Below are 11271 nucleotides of genomic sequence, written 5' to 3'. Positions count from 1 at the left end.
CTTGCTACGGGAGTGTACAGAGCCAGCAGAGGTGTTTTCACCATTTTGGGGTGGAGTAAGAATTTTGCATTATTACCTGCAGTAAGTCTGATTTATTTTCTGTGAGTTTTGGACACTATCAGAACTGACTTTTTGTACTTCCGTAGCCTTTATTGGGCAAACCTTCTGGGTAGAAGGTTAGTTGGAGCATAAGGTTTCTATTTGGTCAGTTTAAGATTTCATAAGATTTCATCTTCCCTTTCTGCAGATGATGGGGCCTTGTTGGCTTCATCAAAGAAAGACTTGCAGCAGGCAGTTGGCAGCTGAGTGCAAAACAGCTAGGATGACTATTAGAATCTCTAAGTCTGAGACTATGGTAGTGGAAAAGGGATGCAGAATCCTCCCTGAGTTTGGAGTGAGACCTTGTTTCAAGTAAAGGAACATAAGTATTTCTAGGTCTTGTTCATAGTTGGGGTAGAACAGTGAGTGTGATTGACAGGAAAGCTGGGATGTTTAAATGTTTTGAAAAAAGAAAGTTGAAATGCTGACATTTCAATCTGTGCAGTGTGCAATTAAAATTTTGTCATGACCCTTCACCATGGTAATCATAACATATGTACACAAATTGTATGGTCATTGTTCAAGAAATGAAATTTCACTGTAAAACATTTAATTGACGAATGCAAATGGACATTGTAGCTGAGTTTCGCTTTCCACATATGTCAGACACTGGCAAGCAGATGTAAACAAACTTGCCACGGTAGCTAATTTAGCAAAGAAACATTATCAGAGGAAAAGAGGAAACAAACGAGAACCAACGACAGAAAAAGAGATTAAGACAAGAGTCAACATAAGACTGTTTTTTTACTGTCTTGAGAAAGCTCACAGGATGCAAGATGGATGCCAAATTAGCTGTCGACTGGGGGCGTGTCACTAAAAAAATGACAAAAGTTAAGTAGTACATCTTTAAAATGTGGAGGGAAGTATGTTTTACTTAACAGCCATACAAAACGTGATAGAAATGTAAAAGAAAGTGGAAGAAATATTCTATTTTAACTTTACTGAAAATTTGTGGCAGTACCAGAATCAGTTAGTATCCTGTAAAAGTGATATGCACGTTAGGTTCATACAATTCAACAAAGACTAAAGGACAATGAACATTAAAACCCTTTTAGAACTAAACTTTCTGTAAAACTAAAGTTGGTCAAAGTTTTCTGTGTAGTTGAACAATAATACAGTCTCCCAAGTGGAGGTACATTGTTTTTTCTGTGTTTCTTGTTTTTCTGATTATCTCTTCTTTTAATCCCCAATTAGCTTTATTTGCGTGGATATGTCAAACCCAGTTTGCTTTATCTGCATGAATATGTCAAAGCCTTTGTTGCACAAACTGAAAAAGAGTTCATTGTGTCTTTTTCACATCTGACAGTGGGTCACTGTCAACACAACAACAGTTACCAGTTCCCTTTTCTATTCATACATTTATGGAAATGAATAGGACATAGTGGGATACGTTACTGGTTATCTCATTTACACAAAAATTTACTTCATGCACACAATAGAGAGAACCATGCAGCCAGTCAGTACTTTGTCCTCATGATCAGGAGATAGTGGATTTAAACTGTGACCATCGGAGCTTGTCTATCTGATGTAGTATGCAAACCAGATGCTCAAACAATACAATGAGCTAATCTATTCATCTGACAAGATGAATCTAAATATTATTTATCACTCATTTAAACCTTAAACTAGAGTCACTTGTCTGCTTGCTGGTCATGCAAGGGGAGGGTTGGTGCTCTTTTCAAAGTTTATGGTGTTAGAAAGGATCATATGGAGCCATTGAGGAAGTGTTCATAGTCAGTGATGCAGAGTGGATTACAGAGAACACATACAACATATCAAAATGTTTTTTCACTGTTGATGAAGTACTTTCTCAGCTATTAGCCATCTCTGCTTCTGGAGGGAAAACTTTTCCTTCTGAGGATGATGATTGGTCATCTAGTGACTGAAAGTGATGCTTCTGTTGGAAATCATGCCGCATCTGTCAACAATAATACCGTACCTGAAGGAGCACGTGGAAGATGACAACTCTGAGGCTTTACCTAACCGAGGTCAGGGAGGCAGAATTCCAATATTTAGGAGAGTTTCTGGATGTGATCAAGGCAACAGGAGTGGAAATGTAGCACTGAAAAGTCTATGGGAGCAGTGTAGATCCAAATAGCACAATAAAATCAAATAAATAAGGCAAGTTAGAATAAACAAAAAAGAAGCAAACAGAAGCAAAATGTCAAAATCTCAAGACTGTAAAAAGGCCAAGGAAAACTTGAGTTTTAAGAAGAGACAAATCAGACAAAGAGGAGGTCTGTCTGATATGCAGAGGTGGAACATTCCACAATCTGGGACCAGCAATAGCAAAGGCCTGATCTACTCAGAGCTTACGCTTTGTTCTTGTCACCATCAAGAGAAGCTGATCAACTGATCTTAAAGAGCTTAAAGGTGTGTATGGGTGAAGAAAATTAGCGAGGTAGGGTGGTGCAATACCATGGAGAGATTTAAAAACAAATAAAATTATGTTTAAATGAATTCTAAACAGGCAGCCAATGGAGTGATGTAAAAACCAGAGAAATATGTTCATATTTCCTTTTCCCAAGTAAAAGACGCACAGTAGCATTTTGCATTAATTGAAGGCGAGTAATGGAAGACCCACTAACTTCTAAATACAATCCATTACAGTGCTCCAGCTGAGTGGTTATAAAGGCATGGATAATGGTCTTAAAATGCTGCTTTGGAATATCCATCCATCTTCTGCCGCTTATCCAGAGTCAGGTCGCGGGGGCAGCTGCCTAAGTAGGGAAACCCAGACTGCCCTCTCCCCGGCCACATTCACCAGCTCATCCGGGGGGTTCCCAAGGCTTTCCCAGGCCAGCCGCGAGACGTGTCCTGGGTCTTCCCCAGGGCCTCTTTCTGGTGGGACATGCCCGGAACACCTCACCAGGTAGGCGTCCAAGAGGCATCTTGACCAGATGCCCAACCCACCTCATCTGGCTGCTCTCGAGTTAGGGTGAGAAGCTCTGAGCCCCTTCTGGGTCACAGAGCTTCTCACCCTATCTCTAAGGGAGAGCCCAGCCACTCTCCTTCAGAATATTTGGCTTCAATTTGGTTAGCTGCCATAAGTGAAAAAACTTGCCTTTACGACTGCCTTTATTTGACTGTCAAACTTAAAATCAGAATCCATTTTAATACCCAGGTTTTTGATGACTGGCTTGTTGTACTGAGCCAAATAACCCAGATCTAAAAGGGAGAACCCAGTTTTACCACCAAAAACATAACATTAGCTCAGAAGTTTAAAAAGTTGCAGGCCATCCACCACTTTATTCATGGAGATGCTGAAGCAGTGGTCTGACAGTGTCAGGATTGTTCTTTTTTAGAGGCATATAAGTCTGACTATCATCTGCATATCGGTAAAATGAAATACAGTGTTTCCTGAGTATGAAATCTAGTGGGAGCAGGTATAGAGAAAAGTGTAGAGGGCCTAAAACTGAACCTTGTAGGGCCCCATAGAGAGAGGCAGAAGAAGACACAGCATCACCAAGGCTGACACAAAATGTCCTTTCAGCAAGATAAGACATAAACCATTGTAGAGCTGTGCCTCTAATGCCCACCCAATGCTCAAGATGATCTATCAAATTTTCATGATCCACAGTATCAAAAGCTTCAGTTTTTTGATACACCTTATCGTTCCCTTGGACACATCATCGGTGATGTAACCTGGGATCACAGGACGTTTTGGGTCTTTCAACAATCAGAACCCCTCCCCCAGGCGACCCAGCCAGGGTTAATCAGGCCCCAGCTTATGTCCAGGTAGCGCTACCCTATTTGTTATGCTTCTCCCCTCTTGATCCACAGCGACCATGACACCACCTCTGCTGTCTTGGTGGCCAACTTGATGGCCCTTTGCTAACTGGCTCCTGTGATGCCCAGCATCTTGTAGGCCCTGCAGAGGTGTGGCCCACAAATCCTCGACATCCCATTTTGATGGGTTGACATCTTGCCCACCAATCATTGCTCTGACACTCCTCCACTAGCTTGGTGTTCTGAGACTTTTCCTCATTTGGGACCCACACAACCTCTGCCCGTCTCCACTGGTCTGCTATCTTGCCCCTCCTTCAGATTACCTTCAGGATCTTCCAGAGGCTATGGAGTATATACCTTTTAAGGAAGTTATATACCTTGTAAGGTACTCCACTGGGCCCAAGAGAGGAGCTTGTGCTTGCCCTCTTGACTACCTCCTGGATCTCACTCCAACTGGGCTCCTTCCTGTCAAAATCTAGTGTTGGTGTAGGTGGATCAATCAGGGACCTACAGGGGCCCAGTTCTTGCTCTCTATGTTTGCCGCTTTAGGTCTCTCTGAGGTGCTGATTGACCTCAGCTTTGGAGCAGGTGAGTTGACTGCTGTGTTTTTGCCCTAGCAGCTGTTTTGTGAACCCAAATGAATTAACTAGGAAGGCAGCCCACTTCCTGGGCCTCTCCTCCCTCCTCCTCCTGTGCCACTCAGCTCTCCTCAGGATTATCAGCCTCTTGTGGATTGTGCTGTGTCTCCACCAGAGGTCCCTTCTCCTCTTCACTTCCCTCCTTCAACTGCTGCCTCAAGCTCTTCAGCTCCTGTCTGAGCTGATGGATTTTCCTGGCTCTGTTGCTCATTGTGTAGGGTGCCTTTGCTGTACGCCTCTCCTTAAACCCAAACCTCCCTGCGGCTAGGCTGATGATGATCATGGTCATCATCTTGACACGTCAATCAGCTTCTCCATTGGCTGTTGGTTCCAGAATGGTGTCAGCATCTTCAATGAACTGGAGCCACGCCTTCTCCTTATTAGCTTGGGGCCACTTCAGTCGATGGTGCTCTGATGTCCTGTGTGCGTCTGGTGCTTGTGTCACCTGGAGGCTCCAGGCACTGTGGGGTTACTCTGGGCCAGGCTCCTCCTGCATCTCACTAAGCATGGTTCCTGCACACTGTGACTCTAGAACCTTCTGCACACACTTCATTTTGGCCTGGTGGATCTGCAGGCCATGTTGATTCTTGCATATCTTGCCATATATGCATTCTATAGACATCACTGTCTATTACTTTGTATCGTCATCCTTTGGTCCGTCCAGTGGGATTCTCTTCTGCACCCTCTTTCAGGAATCCCTGGGGGTATTGCTCCTGCAGGTCGATCTGTAGCTTGTTATGGGGTTCTTTCTTTCAGAAGATTCAGCTTCAGATAAATCTAGAAATAAAAGAACAACACAGTCCTTGGAGTCAGTGCCTAATAAAATATCATTAAAAACTCTCAGAAGAGCTGATTCTGTACTATGTAGAGATTTAAAACCTGATTGAAACATCTCTAGAATATTGTGCTCCCTCCGAAATACCAATAGTTGAGTATATACTATCTTTTTCAACACTTCTAAAAGAGAAAAGGCAGTTTGGAAATGGGCTTGTAATTTGTACACACAGAGGGATCTAGGTAAGGTTTTTTGACCAGTGGTTGAACTACCGCATGTTTAAAACTTCCTGGGACTATACCAGAAGCCAGACTGCTATTTGATGACTGTAGGAACAGATGGACCTAAAGTTGGAAAGACCTCTTTAAGAAGTCGAGGATGGACAGCATCTTTTGAAGAACCTGAGGGCTTCAAAAGACCAACAATCTCATCTAAAAAGCACAGTTATTGGCTTAAACTAACAGCAAAGCAAGTGACAGGGAACGAAGGATCAAAACCAGGTGGCGAGAGCTTAGCCCTGGTAAGACTGACATTGTCACAAAAATAATTAAAGTTTTCACACACACAATCATTCAGTCTGGGTCCTTGGATTAGATCCATATCTCATACTATACTTCAATGTTGCCTGGTCAAACAAGGTCTAAGTTAGGGAAATGTGATGAGAAATTAGTTACTGGCACATGAAGGAGATGGCAATGGACATGAGATGTGTAGAAGTCATTACTGGAATGTTACTGAGTGATTCCATAATTAGGATTACATTTCAAGTCCATGGAGTTTATTTGTCAATATCACCAAATATCATTGGTCATTATTTCAAACAATGACCAATTTTTTATTCAATGATATGTCTCTTTCATTTAATAATAAAAAAATTAACAGGTTCCAGAGTTTATTTTGCTAATGATATATTGGACTTTGCAGCTTTTGTGCTGTCCGATTTCTGAAATGTTTTAAAATCTATTTTAAAAAATGAATATATATATATATATATATATATATATATATATAAAATAACTTTATATGATGAGTAGCTGTGAGGACCTGGAAAGTCAACCACACACAAGTGTAGTTTAAAACAAACCAGGTTTATTGCCAAGGAGGATGATGGTGAGTTGAGGGCTTGAACTTGCAGCCTGATCATGGGGAAACAGGAGAGCTAAAAAAAGAGTCCAGAATCCACTGACAAGGTCAAGGAACAGGCAAATGGTCAAAACACAGGCAGACAAGTGAGAGGTATTTAACCCAGACGATAGGCGAGGCTTGGGGGTCCAAAAACAAGGCGTGAGTCTGTATCCAGATATCTAAGGCAGCAAGAGAGATCCGACTTGGGCAAGGCAAGAAGGGTAATCCAGGGACATAAACAGGTAGGCAACTTGAGCTAGACTTCACCTTAGCAAGAGGCTACTGATAATCTGGCAGAGAGGGAGAGACTGGAGAGTGTTTAAGTAGTGCAGTGAATAATGAGAAAACAAGGTAGCACTTAGGAAAACACAGGTGGACTGATTCAGACTGATGAGCATGACAGAGCAGGGACCATGGCAGAGGCAATTAGGAAACCCCAGGTGGGCTAAATCTCACTGATGAGCACAGGCAGGTCAGAGCAGAAAACATGACACTTTATGTGTGTCCAAGAAATCATTGTCAACTGTGTTACCTAATGCTAAAACCCCTACAAATCAGCAATAGTTTACTCCAAAGTCACATGACTCACATTGATGGAGAGCACATGCCTTCTGGTGGGAACTCTGAAGACAGCGTGGTAAGTTTCAACCCCTCAAAGAAGTATGAGTTAATCATGGTCATGTGGTGACATCTTCAACATCTTTAGCTAGCAAAAAGATGGAAAAATTGAGGAAATGTCAACTGTTACTTGTCAGTTGTGTTTCTCATCAAGTGTAACATAGTTCTTTTCTAATGTATTCTAATTTACAGCCATTTAGCAGATGCTTTTCTCCAAAGTGACTAACATCTTGGAGTAAGAACAACGCAAGCAAGAAATCAAACAGGAGGGGATATCATAATTAAGTGGTAGTCAGACTGCTGTGAGTCCAGTTGGACACAGGTGCTGTTGTGTAGTGCTAGAGGCGGTGCATTTTTCTTTTTTTCTTTCCATAATAGTCCTTTGTTCAATTATGAGATCACAATTTCATCACACAATATCATCTTGGGTGTAAGTGCAAGCAGCTTATTCAGTGCTGAGTTGAGCCAAAGACCTGGACAAATCTTTCTAACTCATTCTGGCGAGTAGAAGAGTTTGTGTGGAAATGCTCCTTAAACAGCTGAGTTTACCTAGCTCTTAGATGCAGATCAGACAGAGTCTGGTAGATCATTCCAGCACTGGGGAACAACTAAGGAATAAACTTAAACTTAATTAAAACTAAATCATAATTATTTCAGATTTTGGAATTACAGTTAACGGTGCATGATGTTTTTTTTTAAATATAGTGTTACATTAAGAATTATTCAATAACTTGGAAGTAGAATAAAGGAGGGATGATGAAAGGTAGAAGGGGAGAATTGACAAAAGGAAAATGGGGGGGGAAGGGAAGAACAGATCAAAGAAAGAATGAACAGAAGGGTTGGGGGAATGTTAAAGGTCTCATATTATGCAAAATTCCCTTTCTAAAGGTTTTCTAACATTCATATGTGTCCTCATAGCCTGTGTATGAGGCCCAAAAATAAGAAAAAATACTTTTTAGCAAAGGTATGCTCAAACAGATGAGTCTGGGATCTTTCCCTTTGTGACATCATGAAGGGAAATAACCACTGCCCTGGTAGAGGATGCTCCCATTGAGCTGAGCCTGTCCTCTAAAATCATTGAGTAGTTGCCAGCGAAAGTCAGATCATATCCCAGAGCAGGACGTGGCCAGGCACCACTCATGAACATTTAAAGTTTCAAAGACAGAAACAGCCTGTTCTCAGTAGAGCTCAATAGAGCCACTTTTGGAATGGCTGAAATTAGGATCAAGACTGAATTTGGGATAATACACTCTGAAAACAATGTTGGTACCCTAACCAACCCAAATACCCAAATGGAATTGTTGAAAAAATGTATAATATGGGACCTTTAAGAAATGTTGCAATTTAAAAATAACTTTTAAACTGTAAAAATTAAAAAAAAAATTTTTTGTTGCAAAGCAAGGTTTCTTTCTAGTTTTCCTAATATGTCCTATTAACCGTGTTTATTTTGATGGCAACTGTGTTGCATACATTTTTTGTGCCATAAATTTCTTTAAATGTTTGCTAAACTATAAAGGATGAGGGACATTTCTAGAGTGACGACTTGCATAGTAATGTTGAGTAAATTTTGTATTCAGTGTAATATGGATTTTTGTAAAATTCTTGATGATGATATCCCACAGAATATCAAATTTCAGTTCAAAATCCTTATTTTCAAAGCAGTTAGACAAACAACATCAAAACCCTGGATGATAGTCCCAGGAAGTTGCAAACAATTGTTTTATCAAATGCGCAGTACTACTTTCATGTCTTTGACAACACAACTTTTGTCTGTAACACGATTGGCAAAATAAGAAACAGGGTGTTTATTTTGATTTGAATATTTTAGAAATAGAGGCTTGCCAATTAATGGATTCAGCACAATTGATGGGTATACTATGGAAACAAATATAATATTAAGCCAAACATTTTTTGACTTAATACTTTTTCAGTTTTTTTTTTTTTTTTTGTTTTTTTGGCTTTTGGTTGACCTGTTGGTGTCTGTCAAACCGACACCAACTAGCAGAGTTAAATATTATTATTTTATTATTTATTATTATACACCTCCTATTTTTTTTAAACAATGTAAAGTTTTATTCCAACAAACCTATTTTACTTTGTGTTTTTCTTTTCCAAACTTGACACCAGTGATGTGATAAAATTGCATTTCTGATAATTACATTTGTTTTATTGAAAAACCCCATTAATTCATGTAACTGCTATTGTAAAAATTACCTTATTAAATTACGAACCTCATCCTCCTTGTCCATAAGTTAAATTTGCTCAAGAAAACCAAGTCAGCTCAGTTGATATGTTTAATTTATGCTTACAAATCTAGTTGGACTTAACCATATTTGCATTTATTTCAGTCAACAAAATAATTTCTCACTAAATTAAAGCAATTGATATAGGTGGAAATTATTTCCATAATTTCATTAAGTTCACCTAACAAGTCATTGTTTCCAGTGTAGTATGCCCATGTGCATTATTTAGAACTGAATGCTTTCATGTATGGAATCAGTAAGGTTTTATATTTAAATCTGACAGGGAAAGATTTAAGCTATTCGTTTTGACAGGTAATAGTGTAACACAGCTGTTAATAGAAAACAAGCCAGCGGGACGTCAATTTACAGCTCCTCATAACTAACTGCAGACTTCCTGTGACTTTGTGTTAATGCGTGCATATGTGTTATTGTGTGTTTAAAAGGTTAGACATTGAACTTTTGTATTCCATTATTGTGGTGTATTCTGACCTTGTTGCTGAAAGATGTGCTGCATGTGTATTTATCTTATTCCTTTGTAAGCATGGGCGTGTGTGTGCGTATGTTTGCATTCAGTCATACTGTGGTGAGTTTTGACCTCAAAACTAACATTTCCCTAACATCCCTCAGAGACTCGTAGGTGGGTGAGTGTGTATTTTCTGTGATTACGTTGAGACCCTGTGCTTCTACGTCATCTGTATGACATTTTGTCATCCCCCTGTACAGGCTGGACTGCTACAAAAAGAGAAATGGAAAACCAGATTTATTTTGGCATCTTTTATGTCAGACGCCTTATGTCTGCATGACAGTGTTGAGATCACAGTGTGGGTGTACCAATCACACTTTTTGGCCACAATGTCTGTAGTTATCCTTTTGGCTGAAACCTTGATGGATATAATGTGATAAGGGAAAAATACCCCATTAAATTTTGAAACACTTTTAATGAAAATGCTTGATAAGTTAATGAAAAAAAAGATTTAATAACTTCCCAAACCATCATTTGATTTGAAAACAGTGAATAGCTAAATGTGAATATTTGTCAGGCACAAAAGTCTTCGCTACAGGGGCCTCATTAAATGATATTTCCATGATGTCAAAAGCTACAGGTATTTGCAACAAACAGGCTTAGACTGTTTATAAGTGTGTGACGACATCCTTGAGAAATAACTCTGAAGTCTGACTTTGATATTTTGTGATCTTGTGAGAGCTGAGTTCTTCAACAGGTTTGTTCTATTTTCATTACCTGACTTGGAAATTCAATTAGTAGTTGTTATATCCATTTAGAAATTTATTAACTATATTGTAGATTGATGTTTGAAGTTGAATGGTTTTATGTAGTACTTCACAAGTAAACAATTATTCATTAACTCCATGATCACACAGTCACACACTATTGCAGCCACAGCTGCCTTTTGGCCCATGACCTCTTTGACCTTGTTTGCTCATATTTTCACACCATTGTTATGGACTGTTTTGCCATCAGGGACAAAACAGCAGGATGACTAGGATGAAGCAGGATTCAAACAGGTAACCCTCCGTTTATTGGATGATCTGCTCTACTTGAGCCACTGCTACCCAGAAAATGTAAAGCTCTCATTTAAAACTATAGATGAATATTTAGTCCATTAAGGTGAAAGATGAGTTAGAAGTATGATATGTGACTTTGGTGATCACTCTCTTTGTCAGCAAGAACGTGGAATACTTACCATGCTGACTTTCATAAAACTTAATAAAGGATAATAGGATGGGTAAAGGAAGAAAGCATCACATTTTGGTACTGATCTAGGTTACTTTCTTTAGTCAGACAGGGGATATTTGGCCAGAGTGAGCTCCAAATTTAATTTGAAATAAAGCTGATGGTTTCCTTTTCAATAATTACATTATAGTAAGAGTAGGGTTTTGCTACAATACTGTGGAACAATGCATTGTACTGTTATATCTAGCAATGCCATCACAGTTGTTCAGTCAAAAAAGCTATTTGGATTAAAGCATGTATTAACACATGCTTTTAGGAACCTGAACCATAAAACAAAAAGGAAATCATTTG

This window comes from Melanotaenia boesemani, chromosome 6 (assembly GCF_017639745.1).
Source record: "Melanotaenia boesemani isolate fMelBoe1 chromosome 6, fMelBoe1.pri, whole genome shotgun sequence".
Taxonomy (NCBI): domain Eukaryota; kingdom Metazoa; phylum Chordata; class Actinopteri; order Atheriniformes; family Melanotaeniidae; genus Melanotaenia; species Melanotaenia boesemani.
Note: the sequence above shows the minus strand (reverse complement) of the source record.